The sequence below is a fragment of the Anolis sagrei genome, chromosome 2, assembly GCF_037176765.1.
Source record: "Anolis sagrei isolate rAnoSag1 chromosome 2, rAnoSag1.mat, whole genome shotgun sequence".
NCBI lineage: Eukaryota > Metazoa > Chordata > Lepidosauria > Squamata > Dactyloidae > Anolis > Anolis sagrei.
The window spans coordinates 16,538,869-16,549,379 of record NC_090022.1 but is presented as its reverse complement, the minus strand read 5'-3'; the positions used below and the strand labels follow the sequence as shown (position 1 = coordinate 16,549,379).

The 10,511-nt window shown below is 43.8% G+C and overlaps 1 long non-coding RNA gene across 1 annotated transcript; it reads right to left on the bottom strand.

The window, feature by feature from the left end:
* Positions 1 to 64: 64 nt before the first annotated feature.
* Positions 65 to 3,761, bottom strand: LOC137096365 (uncharacterized). The gene is made up of 3 exons (XR_010909399.1): positions 3,678 to 3,761; positions 3,156 to 3,386; positions 65 to 90 (listed from the first exon to the last, which is right to left on the bottom strand). It is a non-coding gene; the product is annotated as an uncharacterized lncRNA (long non-coding RNA).
* Positions 3,762 to 10,511: the final 6,750 nt, after the last annotated feature.

Sequence of the window (10,511 nt, the reverse complement as noted above, 5' to 3'; positions counted from 1 at the left end):
AATCCTGCGATGGGAGGGGCAAGTGCTTCACATAAAGATATGAGACTTGGGTGGGAGATTAACTTACCCCTGTAAGAAGCTTCCAATATCCTGTGAAAAAAGGAAATAAATAACTCAGCAGTGGCATGGGGATCAGTCTCATAGATCTGAAAAAGTAACATTTCCAACTCATTGAAAAAGTTGAAGCAAGCCAAGGAAGATGAAATAGCCCTCCCTCCACAAACTAGAGAGATAGGGAAATCTATGTCATGGGCCTCAATTTCACCTGATGAACCAACCTGGACACAGCATATTATTTGAGAACACAGAAATGCTGGACCACTCTCACAACCACCATGTCAGGCTGGTCGTGAAGCCATTGAAATCCACAAGCACGTGGACAATTTCAACAGAAAGGAGGAAAGGAGGAAACCATGAAAATGAGCAAAATCTGGTTACCAGTATTTTTTAAAAAAACTCTAAAATTACAACAGCAAAACAACAGAAATTAGGGACAGCAAATCACCTCTCAACAAAAGATTCCCCCAGGCATTAACAAGCCACACCAAATAACTGCCAGGCCATCAAATGCTAATCAAGGCGGCCAGCTGAAACATTCACAGCTAGCTCCAACAGACAATAGCTCTTTGTCCCACCCTGGTCATTCCACAGATATATAAACCCCATTTTCCTAGTTCCAACAGACTTCACAACCTCTGAGGATGCTTGCCATAGATGCAGGTGAAACATCAGGAGAGAATGTCTCTAGAACATGGCCATATAGCCCAAAAAACCTACAACAACCCAGTGATTCCGGCCATGAAAGCCTTCGACAATACAATTTTAAATAGCCTTTTGGCTGAGCCACCAAAATGCCTTCTTCAAGCCCCAGAATGTTGAGAAAGTGGATCTCTTCATCTGCTATGAACTACTACTCCCATGATGGCATAGCATTTAGCCAAGGCCGTGAAAGTGGTGTCAAACCCTCTGATATTTTTCTTTCACCCCCAATTTAAGTATATACAATTTAAGTATTCCTGACAGATAGCCATCTAAGCTCTATTTAAAATCTTCAGAGGAGAAGACTTCTCCACTGCTTGAGACAAGCGAAAACGAAACGTTACTTCTCAGTTTTCTCTTCTCATGGCTAAAGACCTTAAGCCACTCCTCTTAGGGCTTGGCTACCAACCTTTACCAATTTTGGTCACCCTTTTCTGGATATGTTCCTGCTTCTTAATATCCTTTCTTAATTGTTTTCTCCAGAACTGCACACAGGGTTATTCCAGGTAAGGCCCGATGAAAACCAAATAAAGTGGGACTATTTTGTCCCTTGATCTAGATACTATACATCTATTGATGAAGCCTAGAATAGCAATGGGGTGTTTTTGTTGTTGTTGTTGTTGTTGTTTTGCTGTTTTGGCATCACTTTATTGACTCATGTTCAACTTTGTTGGCTCATGTTCTTCTTTGGAGGTCTTTAAAAAGAGGCATGGCAGTATAGGGTTGGATTAGATGACCCTTGCCGTCGTTTTCCACTCTAATATTCTATGATTCAAAGTTTGGACACAGTCCCAAGTGATATCAGAGGTGACCCGCTCCCCCCCCCCCCACCAAGGACCCTGAAAAAGATGGTTCAAAACCAAGGAATTCATAGTTTTACTAAGGACACCAGGCTGGAATGATCCCATAATTCCCTATCTCTCCCCCATGTGGGAACCTAACACTCTTTCCATGGTCCCATGGCCTCACATGGCAATGCCCCTGTAACCCACACTTTATGGACTTTTCTATGAACTTTTAGAAACCTTTAATCAACTTTTCATGGACTTTGGAACTCTTATGGACCCTATACAAAACCCTTATGAACTTTTATGATATTTACTGATCTATACGAAGCTTTAATGGACCCTGGAGGGAGGGAGGGCTGGCATTATTCCCTTTACAGTTTGCATGATTTTACCTCTTGTATGCCTTTCCCCTTCCCCATATCCCTATATGAAATATGAAATGTCACCTCTTCGTGAATCCAGCACATTGTGGCTTTGGGAAACCTCCTCTCACTTCCTGGGCCAGCTAATCCCCAGACAAAAGGACTCACCAAAGACTCTTTGCATGACTGATAACAAATGACTCTATTTCCTCAAGACCTCAGAAAAGCCAAAGGCTTGCCCATCTGGGTAATGGATTCTAAGGACATTCACAAAGGTGTTTGGTCACCTCAGCCTCCTTCCATTGTGTCCAACTCCTCTGGCCGATACTGATCCAAGATATCATTAACAAATCCCATATACCGGACTTAAAAGACAACAAAGGGACTGACTAATCAGTCAAAGCTATATTTCCAGAAACTAAAGACAATAACCAAGCAGGCTCGAGGGGCTTAGGAAAGCTATCGCCTGCATTTCTACAAACATTAGCTATTTAATCCATTCATCTTTACTACCGGTTCATTGTTTTCCCGCCAGAACCGCCTCCTTCCTTCTCATTGGCCAAAGCAGTGCTGGCCCCCTGATTGGCTGAGGCGCAGCTAAGCTGGCAACACCTCCCAGCTAGTTGATGACTCCATCCAATCAGCACAAAGCCAGCAAAGGGGGTGATAGCGGGAAATTTGAATCTGACAGCTTCTATTTTTCTATAAAAACTGTAATATTTCCCCTTGCAAACTATGTCGGCTTTGGCAAATGATTGCAGTGTGACATCCGCTCCAGCTGGAACGAAATAAATATCTCGGTGGTTTCTGCTTCAACTTGGTAACATTTATTCTCGAATATTGGCTTCTCTTTTCTCACCAGGCAACACACAATGGCTTGGGCCTAATCCACAGCCATTCTAAATTGCTCGACAGTACAAAGACCTTTGTATTCTCTGTCGAAAGGTGCCATCATATCACATTACAGGTTGAGTATCGCTTATTTGAAATGCCAGAGACCAGCAGTGTTTTGGATTTTTTTCAGATTTTGGAATAATGAGATGTCCTTGAGATTGAACCCAAGTTTAAACACTAAATTTGTTTATGTTTCATATTTGTCATCTTTCATATTGTACACCATGACGTTACATATAGTGTAAAGGTAATTTTATATGGTATTTTAATGTTGTGTGGATAAAACAAAGCCTGTGTACCAATAGAAGCCAAATGTGGTCTCAGCCATCCATGGAGACAATATGGGCCTTACCTGGAGGAGTTCACTTGCTGGCTGCTTATGCTTCTCCTCTATCTCTTGCATGAGACTTGAGATTGAGGAGAGTTCTTTATAGTGTCTGGCCACATGTTCCTCCCATTTTGCCCAAATCTCCTTCTCTGCCTCTTCTATTTTTGCCAGCAGATTCCTTTCTTGTTCTTCTAGAAAATCATGCATGCATCTGAATGCAGCCACAGTCTTCTCCTTCCTGATTTGGGTTTCGTCCTACAATAAAGGAAAGGAGAAACAGGAGTGAGAGGCAGAAGAAAAAAAGTTTTTGGAGTTCTCTGGTTTCCCTAGAATAGAGCCTTCTGTCACTTCACATAGAAAATATCAATATCCAGTAGTGAAAGAGCTATATGAATTCTTGCAAGGGCTCACTATTGGAATGGACCTGAGTCAATATTTTCTGCAGGCCCAGAAATGTAATGGTAGATATATTTGATGCAATGATTTCTGCATTGCATATCCAATTTGTCCAGACACAGACTTAAAGTTGTAATGTTTCCCACTTACAAGCAAATAATCTATTTCCTTTGCTGTCTTTTCTTTGTAGGCCAGAATGTTCTCTCTTTCCTTTTTCAGAGTTTCCAGCAAATTCCAAATGTGACCCTGAAGAGAAAAACAAAGTCCTTGGTTACTTCTGTTGTTCAAGGTTTAAAAGTTTCAAAGATCATGCCGTCAACCCCACCTCGTTTACAGGATTCTATGGGAGCTTTGGACAATCTTGACTTGTATTGACATCCCTCTCTCCACTTCTTAATGTTGCTTCCACTTCCACTTCTGTCCCAGCAAGATGACAGTAAGGTCACCTCAGGAGGGATGATTTATTAATTATTTATTTATTTACCACATTAATATACCACCTTTCTCAGCCCGTAGCCAACTCAAGGCGGTTCACAAATGGCAACAATTTGATGCCTGAACCATTATAAAAATACAGTTTAAACAAATATAAAATTCAATTAAAACATTTAGCATAACACATAGAGCCATACAGAGCCATAAAAACATAGTCATCAGCGTCTCCTTACTAGAATTGTTATCCAACAGCATCGTCAAGACATTTGGAATTTCATTATATCTAATTATGCTGCATTAGCAAAAGCTTGCTCAAAGAGCCAGGTTTTAACCTTTTTTCAAAAAGTCAGGAGAGAGGGGTCCAATCTTCTCTTCCCTTTCCCCTCTCCCCTCTCCGCACTCTCTCTCTCTATTCTCAAGCTGTTCATTTTATGTTTCTAGTTATATTTGCTTTTTATGTTTTAAATTCTTCTAAAATAAAATTAAAAACAACATATTGGAATTACACTAAAAATAAAAAGAACACCATAAGTGCAGGAAGATGGAGTTACAAGGTATGCAAAGGGCAATCGCAGGACCATGAATTGCTGAATTGACATAACTAAGTGAATGAAGAGAGGTGTGCTGTTGAAGGGGCTCAAGCCAGCATGTATCCACTATCAATGATAATGCAGTAACAGTGGAATAGCGGGTTTGTGCAGTAAGGTCCAATATTTTCTACATGAAAGAGTTCTCATTCCTACTGGCACTCTTTCTACATTTTCACTCTTTCCACTCTTCCTTGCTATTCCAAAGCTTTTATTTTTCTTCTATATTTTACAAATAACTTGGGTGCCTAGCCATGACCGGGTTATTTGAAAAGGGCTTTGTTTGTTTTTAGATGTTAGGTAATATTGGTTTGGTCATATGTTCTGCTATTTCTTAGAAAAAGTTTCAGCCTTTGCTTTTGCTTTTTATGAATGTTCCCATTAGAAAATGCATGAGGATGTGGCTGAACTACAATTCCCGAAAAATCTTGGGTCAGTCTCCCCAAACTCTGCCAGTATTCACAGTTGGATGTGTTGGGTGTGTGCGCCAAGTTTGGTCCAGATTTGACGTCGGCTGGGTTCAGTGTTCTCAATATGCAGTGAACTACAACTCCCAGATTCCAAGGATGACCACCCCCAAACTCCACCTGTATGCACAGTTGGCCCTGTTGGGTCTATGTGCCAAGTTTGGCCCAGATCCAATGTCGGCTGAGTTCAGTGCTCTCTGGATAAGAGTAAACTACAACTCCCAGATTCCCTGGGCAATCACCCCCAAACCCTGCCTATATGCACAGTTGGCCATGTTGGGTCTGTGTGCCAAGTGTGCTCCAGATCCGTTATCTGCTGAGGTCAGTGTTTTCTGAATATGGGTGAACTGTAACTCACAGGTGCTAAGGCCAGTATACAAAGTTGGCCATGTTGGATCTGTGTGCCAAGTTTGGTCTAGATCCATCAGTTGGGTTCAGTGCTCTCTAGATAAGGGTAAACTACAATTCTCATATGCCAAGGACAATCTCCCCCAAACCCTGGCAATATGCACAGTTGCCATGTTGGGTCTGTGTGCCAAGTTCGGTCCAGATTAGTCATCAGCTGGGTTCAGTGCTCTCTGGATAAGGGCGAACTTCAGCTCCCATATGCCAAGCTCAACTCTCTTCGAACCCCGCCAGCATGCACACTTGACCATGTTGGGTCTTTGTGCCAAGTTTGGTCGAGATCCCTCATCTGTTGAAGTATTCTCGGAATATGGCTGAACTATAAGTCTCTGATGCCAAGGTCAATCACCCGCAAAGCCTGCCAGCATTCACAGTTGGCCATGTTGGGCCTCTGTGCCAGGTTTGGTCCAGCTCTGCCACTTGTTCAGTGTTCTCTGAATACAGGTGAACTATAGCTCTCTGATGCCAAGGTCAATCACCCTAAAGTCCACCAGTATGCAAAGTTGCAGCGTTGGGTCTGTGTGGTCCAGATCTTAATTGGTGAGGTTCAGAGCACTTACAGAATACAGGTGAACTATAACTCCCAGAGTTAAACGTCAGTCACCAACAAAGTCCACAAGTATTCTCAGTTGGCCATGTTGAATTTGTGTGTCAAGTTTGGACCAGATCCATCATCAGATGGGTTCAGTGTTCTCTGAATACAGGTGAACTATAAGTCCTGGATGTCAAGGTCAATCACTCCCAAACCCTGTCAGTATGAAAAGTTGGCTCTGTTGAGTCTATGTGGAAAGTTAGTTCCAGGTCTATTGTTGGTGGGGTTCAGAGTACTCTTAGACCGCAGGTGAATTATGCATCCCAGCCCCTTCAACTCCTAGAAATCATAGTAAATTCTCCCCAAACCGCTCTTTCTAGTATGTTCAGTTGCTGTCTAGCATAAGAAATAATAGGAATGGGCTAAGGAAGAGGCAGTAGGTGGGGTCATGCAAATATAGGGTCATGTAGGAAATTTAGATACCGTTTTATGCGGGGAGGCTAATTTAACAAATTTATGAAGCCATAAAACCTTCCAGCAGCGTGCGGAAGAATGAGGAAGTACTCTATCAAAGGACTTGGTGTCACAAGTGGACGGAGAAGCGACAGCTCCCCCTGTGCCAGAATCAAGCATACCCTCATGAAAGCCAGAAAGCTGGAATGTTAAATTGGCTCTGTGTCTGTCTATATAAGTTGTATGTCTAAAATGGCATTGAATGTTTGCCATGTATATGTGCATTGTAATCCACCCTGAGTCCCCTGTGGGGTGAGAAAGACGGAATATAAATACTGTAAATTCCACACCAAGGGAAAGAGAAAGGAACCCTGGGATGTGTAATCTACAATCTCTTGGGGGCAGGGCTTTGGTGGCTTCTCAGGACTGTTGTTAAAGGAGTTTGTGGAGGTGGAAGGCTGTCTGTGTAAGTGGATACTCCCGCCACATACACACATACAATGAAGCTCCTTAAACAGGGGGGTTGACCGCAGAGGCGGCCCTAGTTAATTTTCAACGGTAAGCAAACAGTATTTTGGCGCCACCCCCCCCCCCCAACCAATCATTGATATATATTTTCTGTTTGTCGTGGGAGTTCTGTGTGCCATATTTGGTTCAATTCCATCATTGGTGGAGCTCAGAATGCTCTTTGATTGTAGGTGAACTATACATCCCAGTAACTACACTTGCTGCACTTGCTCCCTTGCCTGGCCCGCTTTGGGTCTGGAGTCATGCCTGAAGACCCCGGCGTGTGCACCAAAAGTCACCTCTTCTCCTGACTTTCTCCTCAGCCATTGGAACCAAGAGAGAGAGCACCCGGTGGCCAGGTGGAGCAGGAACGAGAGGGGCTAGGCAAGGCCCGGCCCCTTTGGGAAGAGGATTGCCCGGCAGCGAGGCAAGAAAGCCAAGGCTTCTCCCGGACTGCTAGGGCTGTTGTGAGCTGAGGGGGCGCTCCTCAAGTGGCGGTCAAGGGGCATTTACAGAGGCGCTTCTGCGCCCCTGGCAAAAAAAGTGTTCTGCGACCGCTTACTTCGTGTAATGGACGAGCCACCCCTGGTTGACCGCTCCCTGTAACTCACCCCAGTTATTAATCTGGCTGCTGAGTGTTGAACGAGTTGTAATTTCTGGGCCGTCTTCAAGGGTACCCCCCCCCCCCCCCGTGTAGAGTGCATTGCAGTAGTCCAGTCTAAAGGTAGCTAAGGCATGGACCACCATGGTCAAGTCAGACTTCACAAGGTAAGGTTGCAGTTGGCACACGAGTTTTAATGGTGCAAAGTTTTAATTGGAACTGCACTTTTCATCCAAATGTTCAGGTAGAATCTTTTTTTCCCCTATAGTTTGATCCATTGCTCCATGTCTTAGGGTATATCTACCCTAAAGTATTAATACCCATAAGGAATTAATGCCTTATGGCATTCTAGGAGCCGTGGTTAGGTGAGGCATTAGCATTATTTGGCAAAAAAGGATAAAGACCTTGGAAAACTACAGCTCCCTTGGTTCCATAGCACTGAGTCAAGCCAGTTAAAGGTGTATTGGATTATAGGAATTCTACAGTCTAGATCAGGGGTCCTCAAACTAAGGCCCGGGGGCTGAATATGGCACTCCAAGGTACCCGGCCCTTGCTCAGAGTCAACCTAAGTCTGAAATGTCTTGAAAGCACACAACAACAACAACACTCCTATCTTATCAGCCAAAAGCAGACCCACACTTCCCATTGAAATACTAATAAGTTTATATTTGTTAAAATTGTTCTTCATTTTAATTATTGTATTGTTTTAAAGTTGTTGTTTTTTTTGTTTTTTGTTTTTTGCACTACAGATAATATATGTGCAGTGTGCATAGGAATTCATTCTTTTTTTTTCTTCAAATTATAATCCGGCTCTCCAACAGTTTGAGGGACTGTGACCTGGACTTCTGTTTGAAAAGTTTGAGGACCCCTGGTCTAGATGCACCTAACTTTCTGAAAACCTCAGGCAACAGGACATTGACTTGCCAGCTACATCTCTGTATTGTGGGGTGGAACTTTACCCGCTCCTACCTTGTACTCTTTCGATGCCTCATCCAGAGGAATTATCTGGTGGTTTTCATGCTCCTTCGATCTCTCACACACCATACAGATGGGGGTTTTGTGGTCTTTGCAGAAGAGCTTTAGGGGCTCCTGGTGTCTCTGACAGACTCTCCCCTTCTCTTCTGCCTTCTGGCTTCCCAGTTTCATGGCTATCTCCACCAGGTTCGCCAGTTGCCAATTCCTCTTGATGTCTCCTTTCTGCACTTCCTTCCTGCATTGTGGGCATGAGGTCTCTTTCCCTTCCCAGCACTGATCCAGGCAGGATTGGCAGAAATTGTGCCCACAGGATATGATCACAGGCTCCTTGAAATACTCCAAGCAGATGGAGCAGGCCAGTTCCTCACAGAGCTCCTTCACAGGGTCTCCAGTAGCCATGGTGGTTGCAGCTGCTGCTCCAGGAAGAAGAGACATAACGACCTGGTTTTTGTTTTTCACATTTTATCTTCCTGGAAAAGCACCCTTGGACTCCACCTCTGCCCAACCCCTTGCACTGTGAGATCTGAATTATCAAAATGCCCCGTGGTATCAAGAACCTGAACATAGGTCAAGGACACTTCCCCTTCCTCTGCCTTCCTGGGCACTATGTAACTTGTTCTCTAAGCATATACCTCTCTTGTTAAAAAGAACAAGAGCTTCCCTAACTCTGGGTTTATTTCCATACTTTTAATGTATGAGGGCCCCATGGAGGTTACAGAGTTTAATTAGGCAAGGAAGATTCAGCAGTGGTTTTGACAGCTCCTCCTCCTGCAATATACCCTGTATTATCTACTGTAGTATGAGTTCACTATCTGCCATCCAATACTACCCTGGGCAAATGCTGCTTAGGATCAAGATATGATGTGATCTAGTGCCTTAAGTGCAGAGCTTTCCAAACATATTTATTTTGGCGACTCACTCTTTTTGATCTGCAACACAGTCATTCAGTTTTACTAGCATCCCCTTTTATGAGAAATATAGACAAAGAGAGAGAGAGCACTAGTACTCATTCACAGAGAAGGGTGACTTGCTTACTTTTACTTAGGTGATCCCTCGTAGCTCGAAGATGATTGTCTTCCAGATGTGGTGTCTTGGTGGTAGGTATGTACATGTTCTCCCACAGTAAGGACATTGGTTTCCAGATGGAAGGTGGTCCTGGTCAGGGTTGGCTTGACATGCCTTCCTCTTAGCACATTTCTCCCTTTCGCCCTCTATTCATGCCTCTTCAAATTCTGCAGCACTGCTGGTCACAGCTGACCTCCGGCTAGAGCACTCAAGGTCCAGGGCTTCCTAGTTCTCCGTGTCTATGCCAGAGTTTTTGAGGCTTTGAGCCCATATTTAAATCTCTTTTCCTGTCCACCAACATTGCATTTTCCATTCTTGAGTTCGGAGTAGAGTTACTGCTTTGGGAGACGGTGGTCGGGCATTCGGCAACGTGGCTGACTCAGTGGAGTTGATGGCGGAGGACCATCACTTCAATGCTGGTGGTCTTTCCTTTTTCCAGCACACTGACAATGTACTTTGTCCACCTGTCTTCCCAAGAGATTTGTAGAATTTTTCGGAGGCAATGCTGATAGAACGATCCAGGACTTATGTGTGACGGCTGTAGACAGTCCATGTTTTGCAGTCATATAGCACGTTTGGGAGGACAACAGCTTTATCAACAAGCACCTTGGTCTCCCTCAAACACTCCCAGTCCCTGCTTCATTTGGAAAAATGCTGCACTCTCAGTCCTCAGGCGGTGTTATATTTCAGTGTCAATGTTGACTTTCGTGGAGAGGTGGCTGCCAAGGTAGCAAAAATGGTCAACATTTTCTAATGTTACACCATTAAGCTGTATCTCTGGCATTGGAGAGGGATTGGCTGGTGACTGCTGGAATAGCACTTTGGTTTTCTCGATGTTCAGTGACAGGCCAAGCTTCTCGTATGCTTCTGCAAAGGTGTTTAGAGTGGTGTGTAGGTCTTCTTCTGAGTGCGCACAGATGATATTGTCATCAGCGTATTGGAGTTCTATAACAGATG